The sequence below is a fragment of the Apus apus genome, chromosome 2 (genome assembly GCF_020740795.1).
Source record: "Apus apus isolate bApuApu2 chromosome 2, bApuApu2.pri.cur, whole genome shotgun sequence".
In the NCBI taxonomy this organism is placed as follows: Eukaryota; Metazoa; Chordata; class Aves; order Apodiformes; family Apodidae; genus Apus; species Apus apus.
This window is the reverse complement of record NC_067283.1, coordinates 100,541,341-100,561,907: the sequence shown is the minus strand read 5'-3', so window position 1 is coordinate 100,561,907 and position 20,567 is coordinate 100,541,341.

Here is a 20,567-nt window from a genome sequence, read left to right as displayed (position 1 = left end):
TGACAAAAGAAGAGAAGTTACCTAAGTGTTATATCACACAAAATTGTCTTGGGATATTTATAAATCTAATCAAACACACTAAAAGCAGAAAACAGTGTAGGAATTTATGGAAAATAATTTCTAGTTTGAAGCTACAGTGGTGAATCATACGCATACTTCTTCTCTTATCTCATATGTGAACACATATTTCCTAAAATTCTATGTATTAATATATACATATATGTAACATTCCATCCACACACTAGTTATATTAAAATACCTTATTTACTGTTTAATTCAGGATCAGCAACTAAACCAATGACAACAATGCTCTTGATGCCCTCCTCCTCCCTCCCAGGTACGGAAAAGAGAGAGAGAATAAGACATTTCTGGATTGAAAATTAAACCAGACAGCTTTAATTGAATACTAATGGTAACAGAAAATATGTACAATTATATATATATAAATATGTACAAGAATGTGCAAAACCCCTACTGCCTTCCCCCACCCCCAGCAACTCCCACGGCACTCTCCTGAGCTGTGAGCAGTCCCAAAAAGTCCTGAACTGCTTCTGGAGATAGTAGCAAAGCAAACAGGAGCTCAGGACAGAGACATGAGGGTCAGAAATGCATAGGCCTAGGGTTCAAAGGAGATGGAGGAATGGAGTCATCCCTGGACGTTGGCCATGGAGGGAAGAAAAAGGAAGAAGGAGGTCTTGACTTCCATGATCCCTGAATTTATACTGAATGTCCCATATATATATAGATGGAATAATCTCTTTGGTCGATTTTGCCATCTGTCTAGTCTGCTCCTCCCTACAGGAGGGTTGTAGATGTGACCCTTCTGCTCCTTTAGTGTCCAAAGCAGCAGGTTCAACAAGCAAAGCAAAATGTCCTTGGTCTCTTGGCAGCCATTACCAGTTCACTAGCTGAAAAACTTGATGCTACTTTGACCAAATGTGCTGCTTGAAAGAGAGTTCACTGAAATTAAAAAAAAATCAGTAAAAAACCCAGGACATTTACCCAGAGAATATGTAAAATAAAATTAACCCTACTCTCAAAAACTTTGTCTATCCCCATTGACATCTCATGGTAAAAAAAAGTAAAGGATTTTATGGTCTGTTTCTACCCCCCACTATCTCTGCCAAAGTAAAAATTTCTTTTCATTGTACATCAAAGACAATTCATGTTGAGTCTAAGTTAGACACAGTAGGGAATTGGATCTCAGTCTCCTCACAAAGGCTAAAAATCTGCTTACTAGGTCATTCTATTAAATTATTCCCATCTCATGATGTCTTGACTCCCAGGTCACAGCACCTGAGACCTGTGAAGCTATTGGCTTTTGTTCTTTTTTTTGATATTGTTAAAACTGATATTCTTGGTGAAAACCTTATGTCTGGATGAGCTTTTTATCATGGGATTTTTTGTTTTTCTTTTAATTTGGTCAAAAACATACCAGCCAGGTATACCCTGACTTTTCTTCAGTTTTGACTTCAACCCTACATTTTTCTCTTCTACTAATAACACAAAGGTCCTGAGATGTTTCTTTGATGTCCAAAAAAGATAAACACAGAATCAACAGACTGCAGTGAAATTAATCTGTCACTTTCTCTAAACACAAGCTCACTAACACTACAGTTAAACTGCTATTAATACTAGTCAAATAATGATCTGGGTCTAATCTTAAAACTTTAAAATATACTGTTATTTTCTAGGACTACTATCAGCAATTTTTTCATGTTTAGCAAAATCAAATTTTAGAATTGTCAGGGTTCATTACCTGTATCTCAGTTTAATCACTGTATCGTGGTATTTATGCACAGAAAGAGGGAAAAGCAACAAAAGTAAAACAGCCCAAGTCCAAATTTCCCCTATATGTACTGATTTTTAATGCAGTGCTCCCTAACACATTTATATATTTTCCTTTTTTTTATGTCCAGCCAGACATTCAGGCCACATTAGACTCTTTGGGCTTCAGTGAGTTCTAATGTCCTTCTATTGCCCTAATGATCAAAACTTCCTTTATTTATCACACTGTTGAAATTATATGGAGAAAGAAGTATATAAAAAATGCTAGGTTAAATACTGATCATGTTGAAGCATTTGGCAGATCTTCCTATGGCTTTCAAGAGGTGTCAAGATTTATGTACTGTTAGGGGAGACTGATAAACGGCCACCTATAGCATCAACATGTGAGATTGTTGATTTCAGATGAATACTCCTTATTCTTACAAAATCTCTTCTATTCACTCTCCCTTTCTATTGGCCACAATCTGCATCTCTTAATGGTGGTGCAAGTTACTTAATAGGATGCTTTTAATAAACTATTTTCTCAGTGTAATTATAATACACATAATCTTTGCCATAATAAACAGTACCATCGCTCACAAAGAATATTTCTTTGCATATGTGAAATGCAGACAATGTTACAATAGGTTTGGACTTGATGAACCTCAAATTATGACATATTGACTGGAGCAAAAAAATCCAAATATCTCTTTCCCTAAAATTAAGAACATACAGAATTTTCTTAGTTATAAAACCAAATAATTGTACTTTTCCTCAGGCTGTGTGACCATTTGTAGCTTTGCTGATTTCCATTACTATAGATACAATACAAAAGAATCATAATTGTCCTGTTTTGGAGTCCATTATCTTGCTGTTCCTTGAGATTTTATTAACACAGAAGGGGCTAGAGCAACAAAATGACAGACAGATTAGGGATACCAAGCTTTTCCTGGTGTTTTTATTGCTTTGTACATGACCTAATGATGTGAAAAATATTTTACCAGAGTCTACTGGAATACAGTTCCTCTGAGCTAATAATATTTCCTTCCTGCGCAACAATATCATCCAGTCATCTATATTACTTGTCCTGGTGTCATATTCTGATTCAAATATTTTAAAAGAACTATTAAGGAAAAAAGATTAAATATCTAAGTGATAAATTTAAGAATTTTTCTAATCCTCAAAGCACTAAGTTTTCCTAGTTTGGGTACAATTAACACATCAATTAAACTCACAGGACATATAACTTGTCAATGAAGATACTATTTCTGGCTTGATGTGTATTTATTTTTTTTTTCCCTTTCAGTTTCTAATAAGAGTTTGAGTGTTAAACATAGAAAACAATTACTGTCATGAAAAATTTCATTATATTTTCCTTCAAGGACACCGTGAAGATTCTAACAATGTAAAAATTAATGTATTTAAAACAGACTAATGAAAAGATGAACATTTTGTCATCTCCTTTCTCTTCCTTTCCATCATCTCTCCCCTCAGAGATAATATAATACAAAAGCTTTTGCCAATTTATCATTTTGCTGTCTTGGGTACACATTCATTATCATTTGTAGTAGTCACATGTAGAAGGTGAATGGAGAACAAACCTGTGTCAAGGGCAAAGCTTGAGAATAAGAAGAAATATTTCCTACTCTCTTTATATGACCTTGACAAACTAGATTTGAGGTAGAACTATGATTTACATTTAAGTGTACATTATTACATTATAAGAAAATAAGATAATATGAAAAATTGATACTGAGTAACAGCTGATCGTGAGAAATATATTTATATATTATGTATTTTTTTATTTTTTTATTTACTGTGGCTTAGCACAGGTCAATATACTTTATTTGGACTTGAAGATTAATTATACCATCTTAGCTCATGCACAAAGGACTTTCACGACGGGATTTTTATTCAAATAGCTACTGTGAAATGTGGAGCTATTTCAACATTCAAAAGCCAAAGTTCCTTGGAAATTCACCTGGAAGATGATTAGGCCTTCTAAACTGAACAGCAATATATAATTAATGATGCTTCTGAAAACAGACATTTTATTCATCTTGGAATCATAGTATTGAGTTATCTTCCCAGATTTGTCACTGATCTGTTCTGTGACATTGGTTGATTCAGATCTCTTTGTCAACTGTTGATATAAAGAAGAGGAACAGAGTGTGTTTAATATTTTGGAAAATGAAAATAGTACAGTAACTTCTACATAAATGTTTTTGTTTGCTTGTTTTCTCTTATAAATGGAAAATATTAAGTATGCTTGTAAATAAAATTCAGTCCTGGTGTAAGTCTGGAGTAAACCATTCCTGAGCTAATCTCATCAACAATGTAATTTTAGTGTTGTATATGGAATGGCAAGGAAGTGTGAAGAGACAACGAGCAGCCCCTGAAAATTATGTGGCATCAGCAAGGCGTGTGAATGCAATATATCAGGGGGATGTGATGTTGTAGAATAAAAAAACAAAACCAAACCAAACAAAAAAAAAAAACAAACCAACAAACAAATAAAGGCTGCCAATATTTTAATTTAATAAATCTTGTGTTCCATAGAGTTTCAGACAAAGAAAGACTTATTTAATTTGCTTTTCCATTCTGTCTATGAATTCAGAATTCTTTCAAATCCATGAATTATTTCAGTGGCATATGAATATATTGGAAGGCTAACATACATTGTTCTGAGGTAAAAGAAAGATTTCTATCCTTCTGATAAGCATATAAGTAGATAAAGACAAATATTTAATTGGTGTTTTAATATGGAAGAATGCATATTTGCAAGTAACCAGGATAGGTTTTGAGAATGTGCATTCTTCTCAATGAATTTACTTCAACAACTGAAGCTTATTAAAATGCATTCCTGAAGTAAAACAAGTGTCTTTGTAAATTTTATAGGTTAACTAATCTGATGTTAATAAATATAAAATTTAGTGACATGAAAGCTCCATCTGAGGAGGGTAAGTTAATTCAATATTCTTGCCATTCAATCATAAAAATACCCAACAGTTTTGTAAATTTAAAATACTATCCTTTCTTTGGAAAAGCTCCATCACTAGCAAGTTGTATTGGCAAAGCAATGTGTGGGAAAAGTTAATAGTCTTGAAGGGACTACCTCATTGAATAATATCTCTAAAGCTTATCTGCCATGTGCATCAGAGATCAGTGCTCTGTTAGAAAACCAAAGTGAAAGCAGTTCAGGTAAGCTATCATCACCTTCAGTAATAAAACACTTTATCTCTGTAGTGGATGGAAATTATTTAAACCATACTCTCCAAACATATTCTGTGAGAAATCATTTATCAAGATTCTGTAATCTGAAAGTAATAAAACTGCATTGCTCAAATTTTTGCTGAGTGATTTATAGAGGATGCCAATACTCTGATAGCAAAATTATTTTGTAAACTATATGGGATCACACAGAACACGTGTTCCATTGTATGCTTTCAGCATGTTTAAATGAAAAAAGTCAGTAAAACAGAAGACATAAGGGTTCAAATAACTCACATAGGACTTCTTGTAACTACAGCAGCTGTTTTATTTGCCATCCAGTAGATCAGAATTTGTGCAATATGGTGCCAATAATTTGCACAAGAGCAGCAGCAAATTGACACAGGGAACAAGGCATCTTTCACTGTATGAATCCACAGCCACATCTTCAAAGGTATTTAGGTACATGATCAATAACAGCACGGCTGCTAAACACCTCTAAAAGCCAGGATCAGAACCCTTCCCTCAACTTCTAAACACACTGGAGACCACACATCTGAGCACAACTCTTTTTAGACAACGGAAATATGACAAGACAGTCTACCTTAGGAAATCTAGTTTTAAGAGAAAAAAAGTTCGTATATAACTTTCATCTTCTTATATTTTGTTATTATAGTGAAAGAGCTCATGCCAGTCTTTTATCTAGAAATGACCAAAATATTTCATGAAACTTTACCTGCACAATTCCCATTCAAACTGCATAAGCTATATTCTTTAGAAAGCCTCTGTGATTTTTCTTTGTAATCTCTGGTAGTTCACAATGAAGTCTTTTGTAATTTCTAATAATTTTTCAGTTCCTATGCCTTCTGTCTCTACCTGCTGCATGAACCATACAGTAGGTCAATGACAAAGCTGCTCTTACTACTAATTGTTGGGGTTTTTTTAATACAATATAGTCTTTTTACACTCAATGTGAGCTGATATATAGAATCAGATTATCTTGTGTTTAAAAGAATAGCAGGCTCGCTGAGCTTAGGACAAAACTGTAATAGCTCCTAAAACATCCTACTCTTTTTTATGATTTTTCTATAAATAAAATTCTATTGACCTTTACATTACAAGACAGAAAGTGAATTTAATAGCTTTTATACATATTACCCACAGAGCTGAAGACATGTAATTTTACAGCCAATAGAGTGAGTATGTGCAAGATGACATGATGTTAGACTAAAAGGATAAAACTTTAACCAGCTTAAAAATGGGACATCTTGACATCTTGTTTACAATAGAGTGTATTCATCAGAGAGCTGTTAAGCATGAATTATTAAACTTAGTGCACTTCAGAAAATGTAGTTTAACACATGAGACAAAAAATATAAATTATAATCTGCAAGCAAATAAACTTAACATTGTCCTAGTTCTAAAATAATGTGCAATATTAGCATACAATTTAAAGGTCAATTAGTGTCAATAGTTCATCAGTATTTTGTAGGTTAGCCAGGTTGGCAGCTTGAAAAATAAATTAAGTTACATTATTTTATAAACTTCTGTTACTTCCACACTCCTTCACCTTTCTCTCTTACATTCCCTGTCTTCATTCGCCTTCACTTCTTTCCTCCTTTAAGAAATAGATTTTATTTTACAACCTCGCGTTCTCTAAAGGTTAAGAAATACCAAATACTCTCACTATATGGGTTGCAAAATGAGATTGCAATGAGTTTCTTAATCAGTGTTTCTGGTAGCTCTGCCTTCTACATCCACCTAGAACAAAATTCTCCAGCAGTGTTTACATATGTTCAGGACTCTGCTGCTTTCTTATAGAAGACAGATGAAAGGCACAAAATCGATTCCACCTCCTGATGTCTTCTCCTCCTGCCTATGTAATTTATGAATTCTAAAAGAAAAACTTTTCAGGAAGCTGTGGTACTGTGTAGAGGAAATAACAGTAAGAAAAGGGTATTAGTTTTTCAGGAAGTTAATAAGGAGTTTGAGTCTGAAGGAGATGATAGTAATATTTGAAAGACATTGCATTACTCTCAGCTGGCTATGAGAAAGCCTTTGTCAAAATAATTGTGTTTTGAAGCTAGGTCATAGAGACTAAGTCTTCACATAACTGCTGACCAGTAATTCCACATCTTTGTTGGCAGTCTCAGTAAGGACAAAAAGTACTGAATACACACACACACTAAAACACCCTCTCTTTCCATCTGATTTCAAAATATTCAAGTCACTTTGCTGAAGAAAACCTGTACTAGTCATTTGTGGAGATCTGGCCTCTGAAAGTATGTCTCTCACTGAAATTGACTGTAATACAGAGACGTAACAGAAGAAATAAAATTAAAATAAGGGAGAAACGGTGGCAATACTGCGGCGCAGGGGCTGCAGCTGGGACTTCATCCTGAGCTGCACGTGGGACTGAGAGCTGCAGCCTAAGCCTGCACAGCAAGGAAGGCCAGTAACGATCGTCTGTGGGTCATTACCACGCCCATTGCCGCTGCTGCTGGTACAGGAGAGGAAGACAAAAGAGAGAGGAGAAGAGAAGCCAAATGAAAGGAGCTGAGCTGAAAGCAGCCTTGGCTGAGACCTCCACAGGCCGTGACTTTGCCACCAGACCCGGGTCCAGTGAGGAAAACAGCGTCAGACCCCTCGCCTCTCCAGCGCTGCTGAGAGCATCGGAAGAAAGCTCTTAAGGGCCATAGCGGTGAGTGACCCTGCCGCCCGTGCTGTGCCCAGACTTCAAAAAGAGAGGTCCCCTGTGTCCCCAGGCACACGGCAGCTTGGCTGCCAGAGGCACCAGAAGGACGAAGGCAGCAGCTGCTGCAGCCACCCCTGCTGTCCCCGCTGCTGGTGCCACCTGCGCTGGACCTGCCACCACTGCCACAACTCGCCTCACCCCCCAGTTCCAGGAGGATGGGAGCACAACATCCAAACCTTTCATCTCTAACGCCTTCTCCCCCCGGATGTGTTACTGTCCCCTACCCACACGCACCTCATCGACTCTACAGGGAAAAGGCTTCTGGCTCTCTCTACCCCCAACTATAATAGTCTTTGTTTACTGACCGGGTACATCCAGTTTTCCCTACACACACGCTTCAAAACTTTTACAGTAAAGTGGTATTTTAAACACATAATCTCTGTGTGTGTGTGTGTGTGTTTCCGAGAGGAGCTGATCAATCAGTTCTATATCTGGGGGAAGCAAGCCGGCCCCAAGCCAGGGACGGACCCACTGAAATAATTCAGAAGGATATCCTGCATATATAATTTGGTGTCAGAAAATCCTGATAAACAAACAGGGCAATTGTGCCCTGAGATAAAGCAGCTTCGACCCAAAACCAGGTTCGGACTGTGACACCATTACAGAACAAGATTAAAGAATCTTCAGAAGTTAATGGACTGTTAATTCAGCATTTTTATAATAGCATTAGAAACAAAAGAGTGACCAAGCAAAGATTATTCAAGTTAAGGTCAGTCATAAACCCTTTATGATAATAAAGCAACTGTCATGCTTAACTTTCATAACTTCTAGCAGTTATGTTCAAATCAGATCAAAAGTCATCATTAAACAAGGTTTGTATTTAGATATAATTAGGTCTCATTTTTGGCAACAGATGTCTTCCTTCTTTCTTACATCTTTTTTTCTTACGAAATTCAGTATTTAATAAACTCAGTAAAATTCCAGAAGCAGTAAGTATCATAAATGATGAAACACTACAAATTTCTAGACATCTGTTAGGAAATAGATATCATAATAACTGAAAGGACAAGATATTCTTGTACATGGAGCGGGCAGATATCTCTACCAAATACTTAAATTAAACAGTGAAATAAGTTCTTTTAGACCACAAAGTGTTTTTATAACAGAATTAGCCTCAGAAAGTAATCTCTGACTGCTTGAAATGCAACAAAAAAAACCACCCAAACCTCTGTCTTTTTAGTTTCCTGTTTCTCATGGATAATGTTGATTGGCTTGAATAAAGAATACAAGAATTGAATGTGGAACAAAGAATTATTTTCTGTAAATAGGGCATATTTGAACAGGATATTTTATTCAAAGCAGAAGGACAAAATGAAAAAGCCAACAAAGTAACTTCAAACTGGTCCAAAAGAACATCAAGAAGGCAAGCACAAATTATGGAAAAAGAAGCTGCAAGAAAGATGGCTATGACATGATTGCAAAGAAGTACAGAAGTAAAGTGAAAATATTCAAAATGTAGCTAAGTGGAACTTTTTAAAGAAAATGACAACTGTCAGAGACAAAGATAAAATTAGAAAAGGGTCAGCAGGGATAGGAAACAGAAGAAAAGTGATATTGGTACATGCTCAGAAAGGAGTAAAGATCAAGATTAATCCATTCCAATTGCCCAAGGACTATTTTTTACTTGTTATTATTATTATTTTTAATTATTTTTAATATGATTGCTATACAGAAAAAATAATGGTAAGGTACCATATAAAACCCAAACGAACCAACCAAACAAAAAAATCAAACCAACAAATGAAACAAAAACCAACCAACCAACTAAATGAAAAACAGTGCAGAAATAAGGATATCTTGAATGGAAACAAAGTTTAAACTATATATTCTAACAAAATCAGTTCATTAGTCTCTCTCTACCCTTAAGGAATATGTTCATTAAAAGAACCAACACTTTAAATTAAAAGTCAAGTACTACAAATGAATTATGGCAATGCTATTTGTATGGAGAGCAGCAAGTACAGAACAGCAGGCCTCAGTGCTGTATAATTGCTTAGGATATATTTTGGAAAAAAAATCACCAAACTCATGGAACTCCACAGATCCTTGACTAAGTTGCAAAGCTGTACTAAAGACACTTCACTGAGTGAATCTAATTATTCACTCCATGTGGAAAAAAATTATGAACAAGTTATAAAAGGGATAACATAAAGCAGAAATACATCAGTGCTAATTCTCAAGAGGGAAGATTGTGTATTCAACCCATTTAAACTTTTCAAAGGCTGTTGAAATAAACTTAGAGATTTCATTGATAAAAAATATGGACCTTATTTATTTAGTACTACACAGAAGTTACATGCCACTGACTTTAGATGAATAAATATTCTTTTTTTCTTTTATCTTTTTTTGTGGTCTGTTTTTTACTCTCCATCCTGAAATCACTTGGAAACTGATCACACCTTTTAGGTTCACAAGTAGCCCTAGCAATACTGAAAATTTTCAAGTCCCTACATGGTATTTCTTGCTTAGGATCATCACAAATCATTAAATTAGTAGTCAGAAAGTCATGCCAGACAGACTGGCAGAAAACATCAGAGAGTTGTTTTAATTTGCTATGCAGTGCCCTTACCTATGTGATTTAATCTAACAAATACTCATGTTCTCCCAGGAATCTGGGACAGTGTCAATGCCCTTGATGTTCTCAGTTATATTTACTTATATTTGTGTAGCTATTGATCTGATGTTGAAATACTGAAGTATTTGGTTTGTTGAAAGAACATAGTGTTGTGACTTGTGAGATGTTCAGCTAAGATTTGTTGGTGCCTATCCAAGTAGCTGTTGTTCAGCCTGGCTCTGTTGCTATAGTTTTGCAATTGGAATATCTGAAACTACTTATTATATTCCCCTACTCTATGTTACTCAAGACCACTTTCCCGGTAGTTAACCAGAAAAAGTTGACTCACCCTGGAAGGATCTCATCTCATGGTATTTGCACACAGGAGTCTTTATCACTCAGTTACCATGACTCATGGTGCACTATGTATCAGTGTACAGAGAAGAGTGAGAAATTCAGACGGATTCTCCAGCATTTTTCTGTATGGTGCTCAATAAGAGAAATGGGATGAAAAATAAAGAGGTTTTGCTAGAGAGAAAAAAATAAAAATTAGAAATTGAGAGTAAGAGAAGGGAAATTTGAATTATAGTACTGAGGAAGAAACATAAGGTTTTCATAACTTCAGCCATCATCAAATACAAAAATAAACAAAAGTAGATCAGTATGGAAACAGGTTTGTATGGCAATATTTTCTTTGTTTCTTAATCTTTGTCTTCTCCACTGCTTTCTCCACTCTATCATGACAAGCAAGTAGAAGAAAATCATAGATTACAGTTTTTCAGTACTTTAGTTTTCTGTTTTAAAGCAGTGTTCAGTAATTTATACATAATAGCTTTACAAAGTACGTTTTTGAAGTAAATATGATTCAACTAGAGAAAGCAGAATGCCTTATAATATAGATTTACTGATAGCTGAATCATGCTGCCTTTAAATCACTAATGCAATTGTTTCCCCTAATTCAGAAAAAGTCAGTGTAGAATGAGAATAATAATAATGATAAAACTTTATATTATATGTTGTGTGTGAAGAATTCAAAGTATTTTTCAAGCTTAAGAACATTTAGCCAAGTATTAGAGGTCTGTTTACACAGAGAACCTAAAAATCAAGGCAAAGACAATTTAAGGAACTCATCCAAGGCCACACAACAATTCAATTTCAGGAACAAAAACAGGATTCCATAATTTAAGTCTCCTTTTTTCCCAGCTACAATTAATTCCTGCCAAGCACCTGTCTTACAGAAAAATACCCTTGTTCTCAATGATGAAGTCAAATTAAGGGAAATGAAGTAACCATGTGTGATTTTATTAGCTGACCTATTTTGATGAAATATCGAATTGTCTAAAGATGGTGCATAGCATTTATCTTTCTGGCCCTAAATATGTTAATAATATTCTTTTATTATTTCTTCTGTAGGAATTTTGGATATAACAGAAATGCCACAGTCTCACCGGAAGTGCATCCGTATAACACCTTCTTTTGCAGCTGGGTAGACTTAAAAGAGAAGAGATATGATAGCAAAGGACTGATTGCATTAACAGCTTAAATAAAAAGTAAATGGCATAGAAGACAGAAATGTGAAGGAAGCGAAATACCTTCTATCTAAATATACACAGCTGTTTCCGAGGTAACACAGTGTGCCTTTCTGAACAGTAATTCCCAAAGGCAGGTGTGACTTTCAAGGGATGAGTCAGTGCAGAGAGATGTTTAGACTCAATAACATTTCTAACACCAGCAGTTAGTTACTTCATGTGAATTTTTCCTTGTCTCAGGCTTTTATATAATCACTAGGAAAAGTTTGCCACGAAAGTAAGTGCAGTCTTCTGACAATCTCTATATCTGTTTCCTGTAGAGGGATCTGTGCTTCTGTATGTGAATAAGAACAAGAAAAAAAGAAGTTGGTAAGAAAGTCAGAAGGAGCAAGAAAGAACTGTGTTTAAGGCATCACTGCCGACAGAACTTCCAGCTATAAATCCTTTGCAAATCTTTTACCTTTTCAAAACTGGGCACTAGCCAGTAGTGTGTTACATTCTGTATTCTTCTTTTCTATTTTATCATATATCCTGCTTTTACATGAGCGGAAAACAAAACAAACGAAAAAACAAACACCCTAAATAACCAATCCAAGTATGGTCCCAAAACATTTGTTTCACAGAGAACGCTTTCCAGTCATAGAGGTTTACAAGAAAGAATGATGAAAACTGAAGCACAGCCAGAATACAAACAAGTTTCAAAAGTATGTTCCTTAAGAGAAGTACTGTTTTCAGTTTCCACTTTTTGCTTAGGCATTTCCGTGATTCAACTCTGAATAATGTCCATGGCATGATCCAAAGGCACTGCAATCATAGTGACTCTGCTTGCCTTGGAACGTGCCATTGATAACCAGATGTATGCACCAGGCACAGATTTAACTCTGATGTCCTGAAGTTGTCTTTTTCTATGCAGAATAAAAAATGTAGATGAAAACAAGAGAGCACTTGCAAATCTGAAATTAAGCTTTTTAACCAATGAAACAACAGCAGAAGCATTCCCCAGCTGTGCTTATTACTACTGCTCAACAGTGATAATTACCACATTTCTGTATTTATAGAAACCTGATGCCTCATAAATATCCAGCTGCGCTTTTATCTAAGTACAATATGTGTTTCTTTTCTATAAATATGGACGTTTGCTAGAAGCATTTTGTAACTGTTAAAATGTAGGATTAAGTTATAGGAATGTTCAGTAATTCACTTATTTATTTAATTTGATACAGAAAAAAACACTGCCATTCAGGAAAATCAAAATGGAGTCTCCTTCTCTGGAGACATTCAAAACCTGCCTGGACGCCTTCCTGTGTGATGTACTCTAGGTGACCCTGCTCTGGCGGGGGGGTTGGACTAGATGATCTTTCGAGGTCCCTTCCAACCCCTATGATTCTATGATTCTATGATAATTTTCAATGAACCAATCACTGATCATTAGTGATTTTTGACCACGAGGACTATACAGGTTTTTTTGGTTTTGATTTTTCTTTTTTTTTACCAGTATGTCTTTACAAGAAAAGAGCAGATTAACAAAGTTTTCAGTCATGATGGCTAACAATTATGCTGGCTATAATGCTGGAAACATTGGCACAAACAAATCCATCAGTGGTGTGGAGCTTTACAGAAAGAATAAAACAGAAACATTGATTCAGAGGAGAGAGGTGGAACATTTCAATTATTTATCTGCAAGCAACCACAGCAGCTGCAAAACCCTGACATAACACAAGATGGTTAACTTTGAACTTGGAATAGATCTTACAGTCACCAAGGTACCTCAGAGGCAGAAGGCAAGTTGTCAGTAATTAATAGCTTGTGGATTTAAGAAAAAAGCAGGGTGTCAGCATTTATGCAGTGAAGGGTAGGAGAGTACGTGGGATCAATCTATCTGACAACTGCAGGGAGTTTTGCAAATGTTTGCAAGTGGCTTCTTAAGAAATATTCATTTGAAAATGACTATAGCTACAAATGGATTAAGGTATCTAAAACTCCATATGCCTTTTATTGTCAGTTCTAGTTGCTGATCTTCGTCCATCTGGTCTAATAAGATTTACTTCAAAATGTGTTTCCTATTTTAACAACAGCAGCAGCAGCTGAAAAGATCAAAAACAACCTACCTCCTTTTTATGTCAATGAACCTCTTTCTTCTTATTAGTCCAAATGGTTCTAAAAAATATATTTTTTTATATAGTTATGATGTGGGTGTGTCTGCAGTGGCTATATATAACACAAGTACACAAAACTAGGAAGTTGAATTTTAGTTTACTGCTGATGAGCTGCCTCCTTTTAGCCCTCTTCCCTCCACAAAATAAACTGCTAAGCTTTCAAATGCTATCCTGCCTCCATGTAATCGCTTGACTAAAACCAATTTTTACCTTTTCACCTGTTAAAGGTCTTCTTTTTCAAACAGCATTGAGGGAACCCAAAGCAATAAAAAACTGGCAGAAGTCCCAATGTCATCCAGAGAGGGGAGAAGGGAGAGCTCAGAAAACTAAATTGCTGCTCAAAATGTCAGCAATTTTAATTAATTGAAAATAATTAAGTAACTCCCATCTTCTTTTTCCTCTTTAGTGTTAAAATAATTTTGATATTACTACTATAATAACTTCACACTCAGGCTGAAAACTAGTTGGAAGTGATCTGCAATTTCATTCCTGATCCTTTGCAGGAGTGTGTCAGAGTGCTGAGGGGCTGGAGGGCCAAGTCACAGCAGGGCCTGTCCCACCACCCCAGCCAGGAGCCCTGGGCATCAGGCAACTCCCTGGGGACAGGATTGGGACAAGGCTGGGCTAGAACATAGGCCTGTGGATGGGCTGTGGGGACAGGTACAGGCTGAGGTCAGTCCAGGGTGTCCTCACAGGATATCAAGAACTCTCCCCAGAGCTCCAGAGGGACTCAGGTGATCTGTGCTCCGAGTCCTGCTAAATGGTGCTCCTATGACCATTTCAATGAAAGGCACATCTGTACAGAGGCCTTTAATTCATGGTCCAGGCAGGTTTTCCTCCATCCCTGCTTTAAACAGGTGTGATGTGGGCCTTCCTTTTCCCATTTGCTCTCCTCCACCTGTGGAATGTTCAGACTTCCAAGACAAGGCCAGTCTTTGCTGGTCAGAGGTAGCTGCTCCACATGAAGGTCCTTGGTGCTCAGCAGAACAAGGACAGTGCAGCTGTAGTTTTTTGTTCCAGCCCATGGACTCCCACCTCTGTAAAAACCCACATATGGAAAAGCAGAAGCTTTCTGGGAAATTACATTTCAGAAAGTTTTGGTAGCAAACATATTTTTATCTTATGAATTATGAGAATTCAAGTGCAACCAAGATATAGTCATAACCAGGAACTTGTTCTCTTCACTTTTAAAGCTAAACATTTTTCAATCCTTCTGTTTTCCAGATAGGATTTTAGCAACTTAAAATCAAATACTTGTTCTGAAATTAAAATAGGGGAGAAGGAAATAATCACTTTCTATACTAAACATTTTCCCTGTTCAGAATTCATAAGGTTGGCATGGACCCAGTTCTCGAGCCTGTCAAGGTCTGTCTGCATGGCCTCCCTTCCCTCCACCATGTTGACCCCACGACACAGCAGGTAGTCTCCAGCAAACTTGCTGAGGCTGCACTCAGTCCCATCGGCCATGTCACTGACAGAGATGTTAAACAACACTGGTCCCAGTACTGACCCTTGAGGAACTCCACTCATCACTAGTTTCAATCTGGACTCTGAGCCATTGGTCACTACTCTGGGAGTGTGACCATACATCAACTCCTTATCCATCGAGAGGTCCATCATACCAGGGTGTGTGGGACAGCATTGAATGCTTTGCACAAGTCCAGGTAGATAATATCAGTTGCTCTTCCTTTGTCCGCCAGTGCTGTGACCCCATCATAAAAGACCACCAAATTAGTCTGGCACAATTTGCCCTTGATGAAGCCATGCTGATTCCTACTAACCACCTCCACCTTTTCCACGTGCCTTAGCAGAACCTTCAGGAAGATCTGCTCCATGATCTTGCCCATCACAGAGGTGAGACTGACTGGCCTGTAGTTGCCCAGGTCTTCTTTCCTTCCCATTTTGAAAATGGGGTTGTGTTTCCCTTTTTCTGGTAATTGGGAACTTCATCAGGCCTCCCATTTCCTTCTGGAAAGGGCACTCATCTTTCCTAGTCTCCCTTTTATCACTGATATACCTCTAGAAGCTTTTCTTGATACATTTGGTGTTTCTTGCTAGATTTAATTTTATCTGGGCTTTAGATTTCCTAACCTGATCCCTGGCTGCTTGTACAATGTATTTGCATTCCTACCAGGGTACTTGTTCTTGTTTCCACCCTCTGTAGGCTTTCTTTTTGCTTCAAAGAATGTCCAGGATTTCCTTGTTCATCCATGTAAGCCTTGTGATATTCTTGTCTGCCTTACTCTGGTTTTGGGATGCATTAATCCTGGGCTTGGAGGAGGTGATCCTTGAATATTGAATAGCTTTCCTGGGCTCCTCTGCCCTCCAGAGCTTTATGCCATCGTGCCCTACTAAGTATATCCCTGAAGTGGTCAAAGACTGCTCCCCTGAAGTCCAGGGTAGTGAGCTTGCTGCACACCCTCCTTGTTGCCCTAAGGATCCTGAATTCCACCATTTTGAGGTCACTGGAGCCAAGGCTGCACTTTAGTTTCATGTTGTCCACCAGCCCCTATTTGTCACTGAGAACAATGTCCAGTATAACTCCTGTTCTCATTGGTTCTCTACTACTTGGAGAAGGAAATTGTTGTCAATGCTTTCCAGGAATCTCCTGGATTGCTGGTGGCTTTCTGTGTTGTCCCTTCAGCAGAAATTGGGGTGTTTGCAATCCCCCATGAGGACCAGGGCTTTTGAACTTGAAGCTGCTTCTGTCTGCCTATAGGGGTCCTCAGCTGGTCAGTCTTTCTGGTCAGTTAGCCTGCAGCAGGCCCCCACTGTGATATCACCCACCCCTGACTTACCTTTAACCCTGACTTAAAAGTTCTCGATCAGCTTCTCGTCCATCTCCAGGTAGAGCTCCATGGACTCCAGCTGATCATTGATGTAGAGAGTGAAACCCCCACTTCTACCCTGCCTATTCTTCCCAAAGAGCTTGTATCCATTCATTCCCATGCTCCAGTCCTAGAAGCGATCCCATTATATCTCAGTGATGCCAATAAAACTGTAGCCGTGCAGGTATGCACACACCTCTTTTTTTTTTTTTTTTTTTCCCCTGCTATGTTTATTTGCATAGATGCATTTAAGTTGGGACTCCACTGTAGCAGTCTTATTGGCTGGAATTCAATTCTTCTGCTTTTCAGGTGCTCTCCTGCTGGCCTGTGATCCTTCTCCAGGTCTGAGGCATCTATTGCTGGCACTGGCCACAACATGGTAGCTTCAACCACCCTGACATCTGTTAAATGCCAACAATCCAGGAGATTTCTAGAGTGCAAGTATGATAACTTCCTTTTCCAAGTAATTGAGAAACCAACAAGGAGAAGTGCTGTGCTGGATCTTGTCCTCACAAACAAGGAAAGGCTGGTGAGGGATGTTAAGCTCAAGGGCAGCCTAGGTTGTAGTGACCACAAAATGGCGGAGTTCAAGATCCTTAGAGCAGGAAGGAGGGCTCACAGTAAGCTTACTACCCTTGACTTCAGAAGGGCAGATTTCAGCCTCTTCAGGGATCTGCTCGAGAGAATTTCTTGGGATAACATCCTGGAGGGTAGAGGGGCCCATGAAAGTTGGCTGATATTTAAGGATCAGCTTATCCAGGCCCAAAAGCGTTGCATCCCAACTAAGAGGAAGTCAAGTAGAAACTCCAAGAGGCCAGCATGGATGAGTAAGCAGCTCCTAGAAATGCTCAAACTTAAGAAGGAAGCATACAGGGGGTGGAAGCTAGGGCAGGTATCCTGGGAGGATTGCAGAGAGGTTGTCCGAGCAACTAGGGATCAGGTTAGGACAGCCAAATCCCTGCTAGAATTAAATCTTGCCAGGGATGTTAAGAACAATAAAGAAAGCTGCTTTAGGTATGCTGGGGAGAAAAGGACATCCAAAGAGAGTGTAGGCCCTCTCCTGAAGAGAATGGAAGAGGCAGCAACACAGGATACTGGGAAGACTGAGGTCCTCAATGACTTCTTTGTTTCAGTCTTCTCTGGCAAGTGCTCCAACCCCAACACAAAGGCCACAGAAGGTGAAAGCAGGGATGGAGACAATGAATTACCAACCACCATAGGTGTAGAGCAGGTTCATGACCATCTAAAGAACCTGAAAATGCATAAACCTATGGGACCTGATGGGATTCACCCATGGGTCCTGAGGGAGCTGGCGGATGAGCTTGCTAAGCCTCTGCCCATCATATTTCAGGTCATGGCAGTCTGGTGAGGTTCCTGCTGATTGGAAAAAAGGGAACATAGCTCCTATTTTTAAAAAGGGAAAAAAGGAAGACCCAGGGAGCTACAGGCTGGTCAGTCTGACCTCTGTGCCTGGCAAGGTCATGGAGCAGATCCTCCTGGAAAGTCTGCTAAGGCACATGGAAAATAAAGAGGTGATTGGTGACAGCAAACATGGCTTCACTAAAGGCAGGTCATGCCTGACCAATCTGGTGGCCTTCTACAACAAGACTGCAGAGATGGTGGATGGTGGCAGAGCAACTGACATCATCTATCTGGATTTGTGCAAGGCATTTGACACTGTCTCACATGACATCCTGGTCTCCAAACTGACAAGGCATGGATTTGACAGATGGACCACGCGGTGGATAAGAGATTGGCTGGATGGCTGCACCCAGTGAGTTGTGGTCAATGGTTCAATATGCAAAAGGAGGCAGGTGATGAGTGGTGTCCCTCAGGGGTCGGTATTGGGACCATTGTTGTTTAACATCTGTGTTGGAGACATGGACAGTAAGATTGAGTATATCCTCAGCAAATATGCTGATGATACCAAGCTGCGTGGAGTAGTTGACATGATAGGGGGATGGGACACAATCCAGAGGGACCTTGACAGCTGGAGAGGTGGGCCATTGTCAACTTCATGAAGTTCAACAAAGCCAAATGCAAGGTCCTGCACCTGGGTTGGCACAACCCCAGGCACAAATACAGGCTGGGGGAAGAATGGCTGGAGAGCAGTCCTGAGGAAAAGGACTTGGGGGTGATAGTTGATGAGAAGCTCGACATGAGCTGCTGGTGTGTGCTGGAACCCAGAGAGCCAACTGCGTCCTGGGCTGCATCAAAAGAAGTGTGGCCAGCAGGGCCAGGGAGGTGATTCTGCCCCTCTACTCTGCTCTGGTGAGACCCCACCTGGAATAGTGTGTACAGCTCTGGTGCCCTCAGCACAAGAAAGATATAGACCTGTTGGAAAGGGTCCAGAGAAGGACCGTGAAGTTGATCAAAGGACTGGAGCACCTCTGCTACGAAGACAGACTAAGAGAATTGGGGCTGTTCAGCCTGTAGAAGAGAAGGCTCCAGGGACACCTTATAGCAACCTTCCAGTACTTGAAAGGGGCCTACAGGAAAGCTAGGGAGGGGCTTTTCATCAGAGAAAGTGATGGACAAGGGGTAATATTTTTAAAATAAGAGAGGGGAGATTTAGGTTAGATATTAGGAAGAAATTCTTCACTGTAAGTGTGGTGAGGAACTGGAATGGGTTGCCCAGGGAGGTTGTTGATGCCTCATCCCTGGAGGCTTTTAAGGCCAGGTTGGATGACATTTTGTGCAACCTGGTCTAGTGGCAGGGTTCCCAGCTCATGGCAGGGGGGTTGGAACTTGATGATCTTTAAGGTCCCTTCCAACCTTAATGTTTCTATTATTGTATGTTTCTGTGATTTTATTCTGCAGAACATGGAAGGCTAATTAACCTAAGAAACATTAAAAAGTGCACTGGAGAAAAGGTGAGAGGAAATGCACACAGCATAAAATAACAGCCCTATTGATTTTTATTATTAATATTCAGAGGAAAACAAAAAATATTTTCATAGGGAAAAAGTTGCTCTGAAAATGAAAATAAAATAAAATAAGAAATTACTAAAGATAGCTCTGGGTTAGCACTTGACAATATATATATATATATTTAATTTTTAGTTTTTGTAATTTTCTCAGTGTTCTATTGTGGCTAATATCTTTTCTCCAGATGCTCTTGTTAAGGTTATGCTTTTGCTGGCAACAAATGTGGAGTGCTCCCAAGCAGTAGCTTATCCTCAACCTCTTGCTTTTTGAGATGTCTGGGCAACAGATTTCTCTACTTAATACTTGCTGTCTCATCAGGTCTTCTTCACTTTTTAAATGTAAACTAGTTTCTTCTGCCCTTTGATTCCTTTAATTTCTTTCCCAAATTTCATCTGACTCAGGACATTTGCACCGATCAAGCTGTTATGCTGCTGGGGTTCTATTTCTTTTGCATACAATGTCATTTAAAGTTCCCCTTGTTAGCACAACTCTCAGCATTACAAGACCTGGTTGTGTGGCACAAGACTTCATTGGGCAGTACAGGCTGTAATCTAAGGTCAATTACAAGTATAGTAGATTGGTGAAGGTGGGCTAAGCACCCAACCTTCCTCAATTCACCAAAGATATAGGCATAGATATCGATATAGGTATAGGTATAGATATAAGACTTATTAAAAGATTGGTCTTTTAGCTCAAGCTGTTGAAATTCATATTTATAGTTCTGGAATTTCCCAGTCTGTCTGCTATCATTACTGGTATCATTACTGACAGTTTTCCAGAACTCAGCTGGACAAGATTCTCAGCAACTTGATCTCAGTTTGAATCGAAATCTGCTTTCAG